Raw genomic sequence first — 18,227 nt, 5'->3', positions numbered from 1 at the left:
ATAGTTTAAAACTAATATTTCTAACCGAAAAACTTTATTTAATTAGCTGTACGAAATATTACGAGAATATTATAAACAAAAATCGTAATAACTCAAATAATGTACGATAAACAATGTTTATTGTAAGTATTTTGTCTTAAACCGACGATTTTTACATCAAAAGAAGCTTTAATACTTTATAACTAATATTTCTTACCGAAGACGTTTATTAAATTTTCTCTACCAATTATTACAAGAATATTGTAACTTATTATCAAAATAACTTAAATAATGAACGATAAACAATGTTTAATGCAAGTATTTCGTCTCAAACAGCCGATATTGACGTCAAAAGGAGTTTAAATAATTTAAAACTATTATTCCTATTCGACGAGTCTTATTTGATTAGCTATATGATATATTACATGATTATTAATGCCAATAATTAGAATAATTCATATATTGTACAAGTAAAAAGGATTAAGTACAAGTATTTTGTTTAAAACAGTCTATTATAACGTCTAAAGTACTTTTAATATGTTTAAAGTTGGATTACCAACTAAAGACATTTATTAAATTAGCTGTGCATATAATTACATCAATATTATAACTAAAAGTCGAAATAACTCAAATAATGAACGATAAACAATGTTTATTGCAAGTATTTCGTCTTAAACAGTCGGTTTTGACGTCAAAGGTAGTTTTGATGCTTTAAAACAAATATTTTTAACCTAAGACGTTTATTAAATTACCTTTATGAGTTATTACAAGAATATTTTAACTAATAATCGAAATAACATTAATATTAAACGATAAACAATGTTTACTGGAAGTATTTCGTCTTAAACAGCCGATTTTGACATCAGAAGGAGTTTTAATACTTTAAAACTAATATCCTAACGGAAGATGTTTATTTAATTAGCCGTATGATATAGTACAAGAATCTTAATATAATAATCAAAGTAATTCAAATAACATACGTTAAAAAAGGGTTTAAAATAGTTATTCTGTTTTAAAAAAGCCTCTTATAACGTCTAAAGTACTTTTAATATGTTTAAAGTTAGATTACTAACCTAAGACGTTTATAAAATTAGCTATACAAAATATTACAAGAATATTGTGATCAAAAGTCGAAATAACTCAAATAATTTACAATAAACAATGTTTATTGCAAGTATTTCGTCTTAAATAGCCGATTTCGACGTCAAAAGAAGTTTTAAAACTTTAAAACTGATACTTTTAACCGAAGACGTTTATTAAATTACCTTTACGAGTTATTACAAGAATATTGTAACTAAAAATCGAAATAACTCGAATAATGAACGATAAACAATGTGTACTGCAAGTATTTCGTCTCAAACAGTTGATTTTGACGTCAAAAGGAGTTTTAATACTTTAAAACTAATATTGCTATCCGAAGAGATTTATTGAATTAGCTGTTTGATATATTACAAGATTATTGATGCCAATAATCAATATAATTCATTAGTAAAATATAAAAAAGGGTTTAGTACAAGTATTTTGTTTAAAACAGGCTATTATAATGTCTATAGTACTTTTAATATGTTTAAAATTAGATTACTAACGAAAGACGTTTATTAAATTAGCTATAAACATATTACAAAAATATTGTAACTAATAATTGAAATAACTTAAATAATGAACGATAATTAATGTTTATTCCAAGTATTTCGTCTTAAAAAGCCGATTTTGACGACAAAAGGTGTTTAAATATTTTTAAAAGTAATTCTTCTAACCTAAGAGGTTTATTTAGTTGATTGTATGATATATTATAACCATTTTGTAACCAAAAATTGAAATAACTCAAATAATATACTATAAACAATGTTTATTGCAAGTGTTTCGTCTTAAACAGCCGATTTTGACGTCAAAAGGAGTTTTAATAGTTTAAAAATAATATTCCAAACCGAAGAGGTTTTTTTAATAAGCTGTATGATATACTACAATAAAATTATAACCAACAATCAAAATAACTTAAATACTGTACGATAAACAATGTTTATTGCAAGTATTTCGTCTTAAACAGCCGATTTTGAAGTCAAAAGGTGTTAAAATAATTTGAAATTAATATTATTAACTGATGACCTTTATCAAATTACCTTTACGAGTTATTACAAGAATATTGTAACTAACCATTGAAATAACTTAAATAATAAACGATAAACAATGTTTATTGCAAGTGTTTCGTCTTAAATAGCCGATTTTGACGTCAAAGGGAATTTTAATACTTCAAAACTAATATTCCTTACCGTAAACGTTTACTAAATTATCTTTACGAGTTATTACAAGAATATTGTAACTAATTATCAAAATAACTCAAATCATGAACGATAAACAATATTTACTGCAAGTATTTCGTCTCAAACAGCTGATTTTGACGTCAAAGGAGTTTTAATAGTTTAAAACTAATATTTCTAACCGATGAGCTTTATTTAGTTAGCTGTACGAAATATTACGAGAATATTATAAACAAAAATCGAAATAACTCAAATAATGTACGATAAACAATGTTTATTGTAAGTATTTCGTCTTAAACCGCCGATGTTTACATCAAAAGAAGATTTAATACTTTAAAACTAATATTTCTTACCGAAGACGTTTATTAAATTACCTCTACGAGTTATTACAAGAATATTGTAACTAATTATCAAAATAACTTAAATAATGAACGATAAACAATGTTTACTGCAAGTATTTCGTCTCAAACAGCCGATATTGACGTCAAAAGGAGTTTTAATAATTTAAAACTAATATTCCTATTCGACGAGGCTTATTTGATTACCTATATGATATATTACATGATTATTAATGCCAATAATTAGAATAATTCATATATTGTACAAGTAAAAAGGGTTAAGTACAAGTATTTTGTTTAAAACAGTCTATTATAACGTCTAAAGTACTTTTGATATGTTTAAAGTTTGATTACTAACTAAAGACGTTTATTAAATTAGCTGTGCAAAATATTAACCAATATTATAACCAAAAGTCGAAATAACTAAAATAATAAACGATAAACAATCTTTATTGCAAGTATTTCGTCTTAAACAGTCGGTTTTGACGTCAATTGAAGTTTTGATGCTTTAAAACAAATATTTTTAACCATAGAGGTTTATTTAATTAGCTGTATGATATATTTCAAGATCATTAATATTAATAATCAAAGTAATTCAAATAACGTACAATAAAAAAGGGTTTGATATAGTTATCTTGTTTTAAAACAGTCTACTATAACGTCTATAGTACTTATAATATGTTCAAAGTATGATTACTAACCTAAGAGGTTTATTAATCTAGCTGTACAAAATATTCCAAGAACATTATAACCAACAATCAATATAACTTAAATACTGTACGACGAACAATGTTTATTGCAAGTTTTTTGTTTTAAACAGCCGATTTTGACGTCAAAAGGAGTTTTAATACTTTAATAATAATATTTTTAACCGGAGACGTTTATTAAATTAACTTTTCGAGTTATTACAAGAAAATTGTAACTAATAAAAAAAATAACTCAAATAATATGATAAACAATTTTTATTGCAAGTATTTCGTATTAAACAGCCGATATTGTCGTCAAAAGTAGTTTTAATACTTTAAAACTGATAAACCTAACCGAAGAGGTTTATTTAATTAGCTGTATGACATATTACGAGAATATTAATGCCAATACTAAAAATAATTCATATAGTGTACGAGAAAAAAGAGTTTAATACAAGTATTTAGTTTAAAACAGCCTATTTTAACGTCTATAGTACTTTTAATATGTTTAAAGTTATATTACTAACTTTAGACGTCTATTAAAATAGCTGTACATAATATTACACCAATATTATAACCAAAAGTCAAAATAACTCTAATAATGAACGATAAACAATGTTTATTGCAAGTATTTCGTCTTAAACAGTCGGTTTTGACGTCAAAAGGAGTTTTAATACTTCAAAACTAATATCCTAACCGAAGATGTTTATTTAATTAGCCTTATGATATAATACAAGAATACTAATATAATAATCAAAGTAATTTAAATAACGTACGTTAAAAAAGGGTTTAAAATAGTTATTCTGTTTTAAAAAAGCCTCTTATAACGTCTATAGTACTTTTAATATGTTTAAAGTTAGATTACTAACCTAAGACGTTTATAAAATTAGCTATACAAAATATTACAAGAATATTGTGATCAAAAGTCGAAATAACTCAAATAATGTACAATAAACAATGTTTATTGCGAGTATTTTGTCTTAAATAGCCGATTTAGACGTCGAAAGGAGTTTTAAAACTTTAAAACTAAAACTTTTAACCATAGACGTTTAATAAATTACCTTACGAGTTATTACAAGAATATTGTAACTAAAAATCGAAATAACTTGAATAATTAACTATAAACAATGTTTACTGCAAGTATTTCGTCTCAAACAGCCGATTTTGGCGTCAAAAGGAGTTTTAATACTTTAAAACTAATATTGTTATCCGAAGAGATTTATTTAATTAGCTGTTTGATATATTACAAGATTATTAATGCCAATAATCAATATAATTCATTAGTAAAATATAAAAAAGGGTTTAGTACAAGTATTTTGTTTAAAACAGGCTATTATAATGTCTATAGTACTTTTAATATGTTTAAAATTTGATTACCAACGAAAGACGTTTATTAAGTAGCTATAAAAATATTACACAAATATTGTAACTTATAACTGAAATAACTTAAATAATGAACGATAATTAATGTTTATTCAAAGTATTTCGTCTTAAAAAGTCGATTTTGACGACAAAAGGTGTTTTAATACTTTAAAACTAATTCTTCTGACCTAAGAGGTTAATTTAGTTAATTGTATGATATATTATAAGCATTTTATTACCAATAATTGAAATAACTCAAATAATATACTATAAACAATGTTTATTGCAAGTGTTTCGTCTTAAACAGCCGATTTTGATGTCAAAAGGAGTTTTAATACTTTAAAACTAATATTTATATTCGATGAGCTTTATTGAATTAGTTCTATGTTATACTCAAGAATATTAATACCTATAATCAAAATAACTAAAAAAAAGAACGATAAACAATGTTTTTTGCAAGTATTTTGTCTTAAACAGCCGATTTTGACGTCAAAAGAAGTTTTAATACTTTACAACTAATATTCGAAACCGATGAGGTTTTTTTAATGAGCTGTATGATATACTACAATAAAATTATAACCAACAATCAAATTAACTTAAATACTGTACGATAAACAATGTTTATTGCAAGTATTTCGTCTTAAACAGCCGATTTTGAAGTCAAAAGGTGTTTAAATATTTTGAAAATAATATTATAAACTGAAGACGTTTATCAAATTACCTTTACGAGTTATTACAAGAATATTGTAACTAACCATTGAAATAACTTAAATAATAAACGATAAACAATGTTTATTGCAAGTGTTTCGTCTAAATATCCGATTTTGACGTCAAAGGGAATTTTAATACTTTAAAACTAATATTCCTATCCGAAGAGCTTTTTTAGTTAGTTGTACGAGTTATTACAAGATAATTGTAACTAAAAACCGAAATAACTCAAATCATGAATGATAAACAATGTTTATTGCAAGTATTTCGTCTTAAAAAGCTATGTTGGAGTCAAAAGGAGTTTTAATAATTTAAAACTAATATTCCTAACCGAAGAGCTTCATTTACTTAGCTGTACGAAATATTACAAGAATATTATTAACCAAAATCGAAATAACTCTTATAATGTACGATAAACAGTGTTTATTGTAAGTATTTCGTCTTAAACCGCCGAATTATAAATAAAAGAAGTTTTATTAATTAAAAACTAATATTCCTTACCGAAGAAGTTAAATAAATTACCTTTACGAGTTATTACACGAATATTGTAACTATATATCTTAATAACTCAAATAATAAACGATAAACAATGTTTACTGCAAGTATTTTGTTTAAAACAGCCTATTTTAACGTCTATAGTACTTTTAATATGTTTAAAGTTGGATTACCAACTAAAGACGTTTATTTTAATAGCTGCACATAATATTACATTAATATTATAATGAAAAGTCAAACTAACTCAATTAATGAACGATAAACAATGTTTTTTGCAAGTATTACGTCTTAAACAGTCGGTTTTGACGTCAAAGGAAGTTTAGATGCTTTAAACAAATATTTTTAACCAAAGACGTTATAAAATTACCTTTATGAGTTATTACAAAAATATTTTAACTAATAATCAAAATAACTTAAATATTGAACGATAAACAATGTTTATTGCAAGTATTTCGTCTTAAACAGCCGACTTTAATGTCAAAAGGAGTTTTAATAGTTTAAAACTAATATCCTAACCGTAGATGTTTATTCAATTAGCCGTATGATATATTACAAGAATACTATTATAATAATCAAAGTAATTCAATTAGTGTATGATAAAAAAGGGTTTGAAATAGTATTCTAGTTAAAAAAGCCTATTATAACGTCTATAGTACTTTTAATATGTTTAAAGTTAGATTACTAACCTAAGACGTTTATTAAACTAGCTATACAAAATATTACAAGAATATTATAAACAAAAGGTGAAATAACTCAAATAATGTACAATAAACAATGTTTATTGCAAGTATTTCGTCTTATACAGCCAATTTTGACATCAAAAGGAGTTTTAATACTTTAAAACTAATATTCCTAACCGAAGAGCTTAATTTAAATAGCTGTACGAAATATTACAGGAATATTATAACTAACAATCGCGATAACTTAAATAATGTACGATAAACATTGTTTGTTGCAAGTGTTTTGTCTTAAACAGCCGATTACGACGTCAAAAGGAGTTTTATAAATTTAAAACTAATATTTTCAACGGAACACGTTTACGAAATTACTTTTACGAGTTATTACAAGCACATTGTAACTAATAATCGAAAAAATTTAAATAATGAACAATAAACAATGTTTATTGCAAGTATTTCGTGTTAAACAGCCGATTTCGACGTCAAAAGGAGTTTTAATACTTTATAACTAATGTTCCTTACCGAAGAGGTTGATTTAATTAGCCGTATGATATATTACAAGAATATTAATGCCAATAACCAAAAAAAATAAATAGTGTACAAAAAAAATGTTTAATACAATTTTTTTTTTTTAAACAGCCTTTTATAACGTCTATAGTACTTTTAAATGTTTAAAGTTATATTATTAACCAAAAACGTTTATTAAATTAGCTGTACAAAAATTATACGAATATTATAACCAAAAGTCAAAAAAAATCAAACAATGTACGATAAACAAATTTTATTGCAAGTATATCGTCTTAAACAGCCGATTTTGACGTCAAAAGGAGTTTTAATACTTTAAAACTAATATTCCTATCCTAAGAGATTTATTTAATTAGCTGTTTGATATATTACAAGATTATTAATGCCAATAGTCAATATAATTCATTAGTAAAATATAAAAAAGGGTTTAGTACAAGTATTTTGTTTAAAACAGGCTATTATAATGTCTATAGTACTTCTAATATGTTTTAAATTAGATTACTAACGAAAGACGTTTATTAAATTAGCTATAAAAATATTACAAGAATATTGTAACTAATAATTGAAATAACTTAAATAATAAACGATAATTAATGTTTATTCCAAGTATTTCGTCTTAAAAAGCCGATTTTGACGACAAAAGGTGTTTTAATATTTTTAAAACTAATTCTTCTAACCTAAGAGGTTTATTTAGTTAATTGTATGATATATTATAAGCATTTTGTAACCAAAAATTGAACTAACTCAAATAATATACTATAAACAATGTTTATTGCAAGTGTTTCGTCTTAAACAGCCGATTTTGACGTCAAAAGTAGTTTTAATAGTTTAAAAATAATACTCCAAACCGAAGAGGTTTTTTTAATAAGCTGTACGATATACTACAATAACAATATAACCACCAATCGAAATAACTTAAATACTGTACGATAAACAATGTTTATTGCAAGTATTTCGTCTTAAACAGCCGATTTTTACGTCAAAAGGTGTTTAAATATTTTGAAAATAATATTATTATCTGAAGACGTTTATCAAATTACCTTTACGAGTTATTACAAGAATATTGTAACTAACCATTGAAATAACTTAAATAATAAACGATAAACAATGTTTATTGCAAATATTTCGTCTTAAATAGCCGATTTTGACGTCAAAGGGAATTTTAATACTTCAAAACTAATAATCCTATCTGAAGAGCTTTTTTAATTAGCTGTACGAGTTATTACAAGAATATTATTAACAAAAACCGAAATAACTCAAATCATGAATGATAAACAATGTTTATTGTAAGTATTTCGTCTTAAAAACCTAATTTTGACGTCAAAAGGAGTTTTAATAGTTTAAAACTATAATTCCTAACCGAAGAGCTTTATTTAATTAGCTGTACGAAATATTACAAGAATATTATTAACAAAAATCGAAATAACTCCAATAATGAACGATAAACAATGTTTATTGTAAGTATTTCGTCTTAAACCGCCGAATTTTAAATCAAAAGAAATTTTAATACTTAAAAACTAATATTTCTTACCGAAGTCGTTTAATAAATTTTCTTTACGAGTTATTACACGAATGTTGTAACTATATATCAAAATAACTCAAATAATGAACGATAAACAATGTTTACTGCAAGTATTTCGTCTCAAACAGCGATTTTGACGTCAAAAGAAGTTTTAATACTTAATAAGTAATATTTCTATCCGAAGAAGTTTTTTTTTATTTGCTGCATACATGTTACAAGAATCTTAATGCCAATACTCAAAATAATTCATATAGTGTACGACAAAAAAGGGTTTAATACAAGAATTTAGTTTAAAACAGCCTATTTTAACGTCTATAGTACTTTTAATACGTTTAAAGTTGGATTACCAACTAAAGACGTTTATTATAATAGCTGAACATAATATTACATTAATATTATAATCAAAAGTCAAAATAACTCAATTAATGAACGATAAACAATGTTTTTGCAAGTATTTCGTCTTAAACAGTCGGTTTTGACGTCAAAGGAAGTTTTCATGCTTAAACAAATATATTTAACTAAAGACGTTATAAAACTATCTTTATGAGTTATTACAAGAATATTTTAACTAATAATCGGAATAACTTAAATAGTTAACGATAAACAATGTTTATTGCAAGTATTTTATCTTAGACAGCCGATTTAAACGTCAAAACGAGTTTTGATACTTTAAAACTAGTATCGTAACCGTAGATGTTTATTTAATTAGCCGTATGATATATTACAAGAATACTATTATAATAATCAAAATAATTCAAATAGTGTACGATAAAAAAGAGTTTAAAATAGTTATTCTCTTTAAAAAAGCCTATTTTAACGTCTATAGTACTTTTAATATGTTCAAAGTTAGATTACTAACCTAAGACGTTTATTAAACTAGCTATACAAAATATTACAAGAATATTATAAACAAAAAGTGAAATAACTCAAATAATGTACAATAAACAATGTTTATTGCAAGTATTTCGTCTTAAACAGCGAATTTTGACATCAAAAGGAGTTTTAATACTTTAAAACTAATATTCCTAACTGAAGAGCTTAATGTAAATAGCTGTACGCAATATTACAGGGTAATTATAACCAACAATCGCAATAACTTAAATACTGTACGATAAACATTGTTTGTTGCAAGTGTTTCGTCTTAAACAGCCGATTTTGACGTCAAAAGGAGTTTTAAAACTTTAAAACTAATATTTTTAACGGAACACGTTTACTAAATTACCTTTACGAGTTATTACAAGCATATTGTAACTAAAAATCGAAGAACTTAAATATTGAACGATAAACAATGTTTATTGCAAGTATTTCTTGTTAAACAGCCAATTTCGACGTCAAAAGGAGTTTTAACACTTTATAACTAATATTCCTTACCGAAGAGGTTGATTTAATAAGCTGTATGATATATTACAAAAATATTAATGCCAATAACCAAAAAATTTAAATAGTGTACACAAAAAAGTGTTTAATACAAGTTTTTTTTTTAAGACAGCCTATTATAACGTCTATAGTACTTTTAAATGTTTAAATTTTATTTCTAACGAAGAACGTTTATTAAATTTGCTGTTCAAAAATTATACGAATATTATAACCAAAAGTCAAAATAACTCAAACAATGTACGATAAACAAATTTTATTGCAAGTATTTCGTCTTAAACAGCCAATTTTGACGTCAAACGTAGTTTTAAAACTTTAAAACTAATTTTTTTAACCAAAGACGTTTATTAAATTACCTTTACGAGTTGTTACAAGAATATTGTAACTAATAATCAAAATAACTCAAATAATGAACGATAACAATGTTTACTGCAAGTATTTCGTCTCAAACAGCCAATTTTGACGTCAAAGGGAGTTTTAATACTTTAAAACTAATATTCCTATCCGAAGAAGTTTATTTAATTAGCTATATGATATATTACATGATTATTAATGCCAAAAATCAAAATAATTCACATATTGTACAATCAAAAGTGTTTTATACAAGTATTTATTTTAAAACAGCCTTTTATAACGTCTAAATTACTTTTAATATCTTTAAGTTTGGATTACTAACTAAGGACGTTTATTAAATTAGCTGTGCATAATATTACACCAATATTATAACCAAAAGTCGAAATAACTTAAATAATGAACGATAAACAATGTTAATTGCAAGTATTACGTCTTAAACAGACGGTTTTCACGTCAAAGGAAGTTTTGATGCTTTAAAACAAATATTTTTAACTGAAGACGTTTATTAAATTAATTTTATGAGTTGTTACAAGAATATTGTGACTAATAATCGAAATAACTCAAATAATGAACGATAAACAATATTCACTGCAAGTATTTCGTCTCAAACAGCTGATTTTGACGTCAAAGGAGTTTTAATAGTTTAAAACTAATATTTCTAACCGAAAAACTTTATTTAATTAGCTGTACGAAATATTACGAGAATATTATAAACAAAAATCGTAATAACTCAAATAATGTACGATAAACAATGTTTATTGTAAGTATTTTGTCTTAAACCGACGATTTTTACATCAAAAGAAGCTTTAATACTTTATAACTAATATTTCTTACCGAAGACGTTTATTAAATTTTCTCTACCAATTATTACAAGAATATTGTAACTTATTATCAAAATAACTTAAATAATGAACGATAAACAATGTTTAATGCAAGTATTTCGTCTCAAACAGCCGATATTGACGTCAAAAGGAGTTTAAATAATTTAAAACTATTATTCCTATTCGACGAGTCTTATTTGATTAGCTATATGATATATTACATGATTATTAATGCCAATAATTAGAATAATTCATATATTGTACAAGTAAAAAGGATTAAGTACAAGTATTTTGTTTAAAACAGTCTATTATAACGTCTAAAGTACTTTTAATATGTTTAAAGTTGGATTACCAACTAAAGGCATTTATTAAATTAGCTGTGCATATAATTACATCAATATTATAACTAAAAGTCGAAATAACTCAAATAATGAACGATAAACAATGTTTATTGCAAGTATTTCGTCTTAAACAGTCGGTTTTGACGTCAAAGGTAGTTTTGATGCTTTAAAACAAATATTTTTAACCTAAGACGTTTATTAAATTACCTTTATGAGTTATTACAAGAATATTTTAACTAATAATCGAAATAACATTAATATTAAACGATAAACAATGTTTACTGGAAGTATTTCGTCTTAAACAGCCGATTTTGACATCAGAAGGAGTTTTAATACTTTAAAACTAATATCCTAACGGAAGATGTTTATTTAATTAGCCGTATGATATAGTACAAGAATCTTAATATAATAATCAAAGTAATTCAAATAACATACGTTAAAAAAGGGTTTAAAATAGTTATTCTGTTTTAAAAAAGCCTCTTATAACGTCTAAAGTACTTTTAATATGTTTAAAGTTAGATTACTAACCTAAGACGTTTATAAAATTAGCTATACAAAATATTACAAGAATATTGTGATCAAAAGTCGAAATAACTCAAATAATTTACAATAAACAATGTTTATTGCAAGTATTTCGTCTTAAATAGCCGATTTCGACGTCAAAAGAAGTTTTAAAACTTTAAAACTGATACTTTTAACCGAAGACGTTTATTAAATTACCTTTACGAGTTATTACAAGAATATTGTAACTAAAAATCGAAATAACTCGAATAATGAACGATAAACAATGTGTACTGCAAGTATTTCGTCTCAAACAGTTGATTTTGACGTCAAAAGGAGTTTTAATACTTTAAAACTAATATTGCTATCCGAAGAGATTTATTGAATTAGCTGTTTGATATATTACAAGATTATTGATGCCAATAATCAATATAATTCATTAGTAAAATATAAAAAAGGGTTTAGTACAAGTATTTTGTTTAAAACAGGCTATTATAATGTCTATAGTACTTTTAATATGTTTAAAATTAGATTACTAACGAAAGACGTTTATTAAATTAGCTATAAACATATTACAAGAATATTGTAACTAATAATTGAAATAACTTAAATAATGAACGATAATTAATGTTTATTCCAAGTATTTCGTCTTAAAAAGCCGATTTTGACGACAAAAGGTGTTTAAATATTTTTAAAAGTAATTCTTCTAACCTAAGAGGTTTATTTAGTTGATTGTATGATATATTATAACCATTTTGTAACCAAAAATTGAAATAACTCAAATAATATACTATAAACAATGTTTATTGCAAGTGTTTCGTCTTAAACAGCCGATTTTGACGTCAAAAGGAGTTTTAATAGTTTAAAAATAATATTCCAAACCGAAGAGGTTTTTTTAATAAGCTGTATGATATACTACAATAAAATTATAACCAACAATCAAAATAACTTAAATACTGTACGATAAACAATGTTTATTGCAAGTATTTCGTCTTAAACAGCCGATTTTGAAGTCAAAAGGTGTTAAAATAATTTGAAATTAATATTATTAACTGATGACCTTTATCAAATTACCTTTACGAGTTATTACAAGAATATTGTAACTAACCATTGAAATAACTTAAATAATAAACGATAAACAATGTTTATTGCAAGTGTTTCGTCTTAAATAGCCGATTTTGACGTCAAAGGGAATTTTAATACTTCAAAACTAATATTCCTTACCGTAAACGTTTACTAAATTATCTTTACGAGTTATTACAAGAATATTGTAACTAATTATCAAAATAACTCAAATCATGAACGATAAACAATATTTACTGCAAGTATTTCGTCTCAAACAGCTGATTTTGACGTCAAAGGAGTTTTAATAGTTTAAAACTAATATTTCTAACCGAAGAGCTTTATTTAGTTAGCTGTACGAAATATTACGAGAATATTATAAACAAAAATCGAAATAACTCAAATAATGTACGATAAACAATGTTTATTGTAAGTATTTCGTCTTAAACCGCCGATGTTTACATCAAAAGAAGCTTTAATACTTTAAAACTAATATTTCTTACCGAAGACGTTTATTAAATTACCTCTACGAGTTATTACAAGAATATTGTAACTAATTATCAAAATAACTTAAATAATGAACGATAAACAATGTTTACTGCAAGTATTTCGTCTCAAACAGCCGATATTGACGTCAAAAGGAGTTTTAATAATTTAAAACTAATATTCCTTATCGACGAGGCTTATTTGATTAGCTATATGATATATTACATGATTATTAATGCCAATAATTAGAATAATTCATATATTGTACAAGAAAAAAGGGTTAAGTACAAGTATTTTGTTTAAAACAGTCTATTATAACGTCTAAAGTACTTTTGATATGTTTAAAGTTTGATTACTAACTAAAGACGTTTATTAAATTAGCTGTGCAAAATATTAACCAATATTATAACCAAAAGTCGAAATAACTAAAATAATAAACGATAAACAATCTTTATTGCAAGTATTTCGTCTTAAACAGTCGGTTTTGACGTCAATTGAAGTTTTGATGCTTTAAAACAAATATTTTTAACCATAGAGGTTTATTTAATTAGCTGTATGATATATTTCAAGATCATTAATATTAATAATCAAAGTAATTCAAATAACGTACAATAAAAAAGGGTTTGATATAGTTATCTTGTTTTAAAACAGTCTACTATAACGTCTATAGTACTTATAATATGTTCAAAGTATGATTACTAACCTAAGAGGTTTATTAATCTAGCTGTACAAAATATTCCAAGAACATTATAACCAACAATCAATATAACTTAAATACTGTACGACGAACAATGTTTATTGCAAGTTTTTTGTTTTAAACAGCCGATTTTGACGTCAAAAGGAGTTTTAATACTTTAATAATAATATTTTTAACCGGAGACGTTTATTAAATTAACTTTTCGAGTTATTACAAGAAAATTGTAACTAATAAAAAAAATAACTCAAATAATATGATAAACAATTTTTATTACAAGTATTTCGTCTTAAACAGCCGATATTGTCGTCAAAAGTAGTTTTAATACTTTAAAACTAATAAACCTAACCGAAGAGGTTTATTTAATTAGCTGTATGACATATTACGAGAATATTAATGCCAATACTAAAAATAATTCATATAGTGTACGAGAAAAAAGAGTTTAATACAAGTATTTAGTTTAAAACAGCCTATTTTAACGTCTATAGTACTTTTAATATGTTTAAAGTTATATTACTAACTTTAGACGTCTATTAAAATAGCTGTACATAATATTACACCAATATTATAACCAAAAGTCAAAATAACTCTAATAATGAATGATAAACAATGTTTATTGCAAGTATTTCGTCTTAAACAGTCGGTTTTGACGTCAAAAGGAGTTTTAATACTTCAAAACTAATATCCTAACCGAAGATGTTTATTTAATTAGCCTTATGATATAATACAAGAATACTAATATAATAATCAAAGTAATTTAAATAACGTACGTTAAAAAAGGGTTTAAAATAGTTATTCTGTTTTAAAAAAGCCTCTTATAACGTCTATAGTACTTTTAATATGTTTAAAGTTAGATTACTAACCTAAGACGTTTATAAAATTAGCTATACAAAATATTACAAGAATATTGTGATCAAAAGTCGAAATAACTCAAATAATGTACAATAAACAATGTTTATTGCAAGTATTTTGTCTTAAATAGCCGATTTAGACGTCGAAAGGAGTTTTAAAACTTTAAAACTAAAACTTTTAACCATAGACGTTTAATAAATTACCTTACGAGTTATTACAAGAATATTGTAACTAAAAATCGAAATAACTCGAATAATTAACTATAAACAATGTTTACTGCAAGTATTTCGTCTCAAACAGCCGATTTTGGCGTCAAAAGGAGTTTTAATACTTTAAAACTAATATTGTTATCCGAAGAGATTTATTTAATTAGCTGTTTGATATATTACAAGATTATTAATGCCAATAATCAATATAATTCATTAGTAAAATATAAAAAAGGGTTTAGTACAAGTATTTTGTTTAAAACAGGCTATTATAATGTCTATAGTACTTTTAATATGTTTAAAATTTGATTACCAACGAAAGACGTTTATTAAGTAGCTATAAAAATATTACACAAATATTGTAACTTATAACTGAAATAACTTAAATAATGAACGATAATTAATGTTTATTCAAAGTATTTCGTCTTAAAAAGTCGATTTTGACGACAAAAGGTGTTTTAATACTTTAAAACTAATTCTTCTGACCTAAGAGGTTAATTTAGTTAATTGTATGATATATTATAAGCATTTTATTACCAATAATTGAAATAACTCAAATAATATACTATAAACAATGTTTATTGCAAGTGTTTCGTCTTAAACAGCCGATTTTGATGTCAAAAGGAGTTTTAATACTTTAAAACTAATATTTATATTCGATGAGCTTTATTGAATTAGTTCTATGTTATACTCAAGAATATTAATACCTATAATCAAAATAACTAAAAAAAAGAACGATAAACAATGTTTTTTGCAAGTATTTTGTAAACAGCCGATTTTGACGTCAAAAGAAGTTTTAATACTTTACAACTAATATTCGAAACCGATGAGGTTTTTTTAATGAGCTGTATGATATACTACAATAAAATTATAACCAACAATCAAATTAACTTAAATACTGTACGATAAACAATGTTTATTGCAAGTATTTCGTCTTAAACAGCCGATTTTGAAGTCAAAAGGTGTTTAAATATTTTGAAAATAATATTATAAACTGAAGACGTTTATCAAATTACCTTTACGAGTTATTACAAGAATATTGTAACTAACCATTGAAATAACTTAAATAATAAACGATAAACAATGTTTATTGCAAGTGTTTCGTCTAAATATCCGATTTTGACGTCAAAGGGAATTTTAATACTTTAAAACTAATATTCCTATCCGAAGAGCTTTTTTAGTTAGTTGTACGAGTTATTACAAGATAATTGTAACTAAAAACCGAAATAACTCAAATCATGAATGATAAACAATGTTTATTGCAAGTATTTCGTCTTAAAAAGCTATGTTGGAGTCAAAAGGAGTTTTAATAATTTAAAACTAATATTCCTAACCGAAGAGCTTCATTTACTTAGCTGTACGAAATATTACAAGAATATTATTAACCAAAATCGAAATAACTCTTATAATGTACGATAAACAGTGTTTATTGTAAGTATTTCGTCTTAAACCGCCGAATTATAAATAAAAGAAGTTTTATTAATTAAAAACTAATATTCCTTACCGAAGAAGTTAAATAAATTACCTTTACGAGTTATTACACGAATATTGTAACTATATATTTTAATAACTCAAATAATAAACGATAAACAATGTTTACTGCAAGTATTTTGTTTAAAACAGCCTATTTTAACGTCTATAGTACTTTTAATATGTTTAAAGTTGGATTACTAACTAAAGACGTTTATTTAATTAACTGTACGAAATATTAGAAAAATATTATAAACAACAAATGGAATAACTTAAACACTTTACGATAAACAATGTTTATTTCAAGTGTTTCGTTTTTAACAGCCAATTTTGACGTCAAAAGGAGATTTAATACTTAAAAATTAATATTCCTAACCGAAGAGATTTATTTAATTAGCTGTAAAAAGTATTACACGAATATTAAAATCAAAAACTAAAATAAATTATATACTGTACGAAAAACAATGTTTATTGCAAGTGTTTTGTCTTAAACAGCCGATTTTGACGTAAAAAGGAGTTTTTATTCTTTAAAACTAATAATTTTAACCGAAGACAGTTATTGAATTATGTTTACGAATTATTACTAGAATATTCTAAGTAAAAATCTAAATAATTCAATTTAGACGAAAAACATGTATTTTGCAAGTATTTTGTCTTAGAAAGCCGATTTTGACGTCAAAAAGGGTTTTAATACTTTAAAAATAATATTCCTAAACGAAGAGCTTTAAGAAATTAGCTGTATGAAATAATACAAGCATTTTATAACAAAAAATTAAAATAACTCTAATAATGAACGATAAACAATGTTTATTGCAAGTAATTCTCTTAAACAGCCTTTTATAACGTCTATAATACTTTTTTTATGTTTAAAGCTAGATTAGAAACCGAAAACATTTGTTAAATTAGCTATACAAAATCTTACAAAAATTTTATTACCAAAAGTCGAATTAAGTCAAATAATGTAAAATAGACAATGTTTATTGCAAGTATTTCGTCTTAAACCGCCGATTTTGACATCAGAAGGAGTTTTAAACTTTAAAACTAATGTTCTTTACCGAAGAGGTTTATTCAATTAGCTGTATAATATAATTCAAGAATATTAATATTAATAATCAAAGTAATTCTAATAACGTCCAATAAAAAGTGTTTGATATTGTTATTTTGTTTAAAACAGTCATCAAAACGTCTATAGTACTTTTAATATGTTCAAAGTTAGATTACTAACCTAAGAGGTTTATTAATCTAGCTGTACAAAATATTACAAGAACATTATAACCAAAAGTCGAAATAACTCAAATGATGTACGATAGGCATGTTCATTGCATTTATTTCGTTTTAAACAGCCGATTTTGACGTTAAATAGTGTTACAATACTTTAAAACTAAAATTCCTAACCGAAGAGCTTTATTTAATTAGCTCTAGAAAATAATACAAGAATATTATAACGAACAATTAATATAACTTAAATACTGTACGATAAACAATGTTTATTACAAGTTTTTCGTCTTAAACAGCC

The sequence above is a fragment of the Thalia democratica genome, chromosome 7 (genome assembly GCF_965202585.1).
Source record: "Thalia democratica chromosome 7, ktThaDemo2.hap1.1, whole genome shotgun sequence".
Lineage (NCBI taxonomy): Eukaryota > Metazoa > Chordata > Thaliacea > Salpida > Salpidae > Thalia > Thalia democratica.
The sequence above is the reverse complement of the archived record's forward strand: the minus strand, read 5'-3'. Positions refer to the sequence as shown.